The sequence below is a fragment of the Fukomys damarensis genome, unplaced genomic scaffold, assembly GCF_012274545.1.
Source record: "Fukomys damarensis isolate Sample0158 unplaced genomic scaffold, DMR_v1.0_HiC HiC_scaffold_38, whole genome shotgun sequence".
Taxonomy (NCBI): Eukaryota; Metazoa; Chordata; class Mammalia; order Rodentia; family Bathyergidae; genus Fukomys; species Fukomys damarensis.
Window position 1 is genome coordinate 76790298 of NW_022900950.1, and position 3051 is coordinate 76793348.

A 3051-nucleotide genomic window follows, 5' to 3' on the forward strand; every position below is an offset into this window, starting at 1 on the left:
TCCTTCTCATCTTTATTCAGTTCAGTAGACATCAAAATTTTTATTTTGATGTCTTCTTTAATCCATTTTGTTTATTCTAGTTTCTAAGTAATTGCTGGTTCTTTAAAAATGATTTTCTATTATTAATACTCAGCATAATTATATGTTTGCCTAAAAAATTATTTGCATGATTTGAACTCTTAAAACTTACTTGTGCCAAAATATACCATGTTAGATTTTTCACACTCACAGCATAAAGACACCCATTCTGCTGTTTCGGAGTAGATTGTTCAACCAACATAAATCAGGACAACATCATTTGATACTGCTGCTCCAGACCCTTGTTTTATTATTGATTTTCTACACAGCTTTTCTGTCCCCTGTTGACAGTGGGGTGTTGAAACCAGTGAATATAATTATGGCTTTGTCTGATTTTCTTTTTGGTTCCATAACTTTTGCTTCATTAATTTTGAGATTGTATTACAAACTGCACACGGCTTCAGGGTTGCTCTCCCTTTGAGGAAATGACCCCCACAGACTACTGCTGCACCTTCAAGCCTTCCAGGGTTTGATGGTTTCAGAAACAGTCATCACACAGCACATAGCAAGATGAGCAAGAAATAACCCGCACAGATCCAAGGCTCCACATCCCCTTCCTGATCACAGAAGCTAAATCATACTCCCCTGCTATGTTCTCTTTACTAGGAAAAAGCCAGTGAGTTCACGCCACTCTCGGAGTGAAGAATTACAGAAAGCAAAGTCCAGGCGGTCAGGATGAGCAGAAGCCAGCTGAGTAGCTGCCAGGATTGAACTTTAACTTAAATTTAGTGTCAAGTAATGCCACCAGGAGGAGGAGAGTCAGCACCTGCTCATCTCAGAATGTCGATTTCTTCTCTAGCATGTTAATCCCTGTAGTCTTTGTGGCTTCTTCGGTCTTCTTCGGTCTTAAAAATATTGCTTTGGTCATAGTAGCAATGGGACCAACAGTCTACTGTAACTTACAGCTCCTAGCTGGAAGTGAAATGTGTTTTAATTTATCCTTCAGCTCTAAAAGTTCAACCTGGTTCCTTTTTCCAACCCTGTGTTGAAGTTTTATGTTTTCTTTTCCTTAAACAGAGTCCACCAAAAAAAAAAAAATGTATGCACACTTTAGGAAAGAAAACTTTGTGTAAGTATTTTAATGCTAAATTTATTGAGACATCATGAAAATCCTTTGTGTGGACAAAGTGAAGTCAATGTCCAGTATGTATTAAAATATTTGTAGAAGTTTTTCTTTTCCTGAAGTGTGTGTGCATTTTTGGTGGACTTGGTATGTTTTCAATTTCCTTATATTTCTAAAAGTATATTCTGAAAACTCTACTGATGTCTAATAAAAGTGTATATTGTAGTTCAGTTGACCTGAAAAAAATTATAATCCTGCAATTAGCTATGAAATAAAAGCAGGAACGTATGTATGTATAAAACCCCCAAAGTTGGCTGTTTCTTAAAAAGCAGATTTCCAACTTATATTTTAATCATTTATCCTCAATTGCATCAGCCATAAGAAGAAAATATTAAGAGAATGGAGCCCCCAAATCAGACTCAATAATATGTGGGAATCTTTGTATTTCCAATGATAAGTGCATGCCCAGAACCTCAGGCACAGAGTCTTTTACATGCCATCTATTCTAGAAAGAACAATCTCATCAAACCAAGGAACAACAAACTTTGTTTTAGCAATAGACCCTCTACATTCTAACTTCTGTCTACCTACTGTGTTTGTAGAGTTTTCAGGTCCCTTTTGTGCTTTCCATCATACCACGAGCGCTTACATTTTCTGCATGTTCCACCCTATTGAACCTTTCAATACGTTTGTTGGATGCTTCTGCACCCTGCTGTTTCCTCCTCTGCGTGACCCCTCGGATCATCCTGCGTAGGTACTGCTCGCCCTCTATCGCAGCCTCTCTCTCCTGTGTGTGCCCTCTTGGACTGCAGAAGCTAGAAAGCGAAGTGACATTTCTGTGGTTCCCTTGCTGCTTGCATAAGTCTAGGAGAATGCAAGCTCTGTGTCAGGAGTGAATCAAGTAGCGGGAGCAAAGGTGAAACACCGGTCTTGCTGGGAAGGGAAAGCAGTTTCTACTTTCTGAGGAGGGCCGCCTCTTGACTGAAGAGCAAGGTGCAGTTCTGCAGGTGAGCACATGCACCAGGATCGCTGAGGTACCAGACCGGCTGTCGGGATCCCCCGCAGAGAAGCCCACCACTGGTCAGCCTTGCAGTGCGGTCTGCGAAATGCTCCTGGTAACCGAGACTGCACTTCATTTCACCAGCAAACCTAATGACTAAACATCATTTAATGACCCATGACAAAGTCCTTTCTTTTTGAACAGTCTAAAGAGGATTACATTCTTTACATAAAAATTCCTGACTGCCAAGGCCATGCTTTGCCATTTGGTTCAAATGATATTTCTTCTCATTCAATATTATAGCAAAATATTTTATTACATTTTATGGAATTTTCCCACAGAAAGCTATGACTTTTTAACACTGCGCTCGCTGACTTACTGGCTTGCACTGACATTGCATCTGTTGAAGATGTTTCCCAAGGTGATGAAAGTACAGTTATCCATTTCCTATCCAAATCATATTTTTGAAAGTAAACGCGTGCTGAATCTAAGGGTGGGACAGGCCGTGGTGCACTCGCATCCTCCTCGTTGTTCATCCATTACACTTTGTTAATGGACCATCAGACATCCATACTATCCCCTGTTTCTCATACCTCAAGTTGGTTTTTCTATTTAATCAGATATATTCAAATACATGGGGCCAATGAATGGATTTAACCGTTTGGTTCAGTAATGTGCTTACTTATATTCACAGTAAATGTCTTTCCTAATATTTAAAATTCACTCTGTTGATGGGAAATATGATTATCTAAATTATCATATTAGTTATCAGATATCTCAATAAATCACCTGATTTAATCATGCTGTAAATCTTATACAGCAAGTGGTATTATTTGCATTATACAGTTCAAAAGTTTGAGCTTCTAGACCCTATGTGATTTTAAGTTAATACCATATGAGCTAAAGAGGT